Here is a 227-nt window from a genome sequence, read left to right as displayed (position 1 = left end):
CCCCAAGTTGAACTCTCTGTGACCCCTGGTTTCCCAAAAACTAAGTCGGTGACCTTTCACCTAATTAGTGAGGGATTTGACCTTGTGTGACCCCCAAGTTGAACTCTCTGTGACCCCTGGATTCCCAAAAAATAAGTTGGTGACCTTTCACCTAATTAGTGGGGGGATTTGACCTCTCGTGACCCCAAGTTGAACTCTCGCGACCCCAAGTTGACCTCTCTGTGACC

Source organism: Gavialis gangeticus, unplaced genomic scaffold, assembly GCF_001723915.1.
Source record: "Gavialis gangeticus isolate Ggan-Ray unplaced genomic scaffold, GavGan_comp1, whole genome shotgun sequence".
Taxonomy (NCBI): domain Eukaryota; kingdom Metazoa; phylum Chordata; order Crocodylia; family Gavialidae; genus Gavialis; species Gavialis gangeticus.
The sequence above is the reverse complement of the archived record's forward strand: the minus strand, read 5'-3'. Positions refer to the sequence as shown.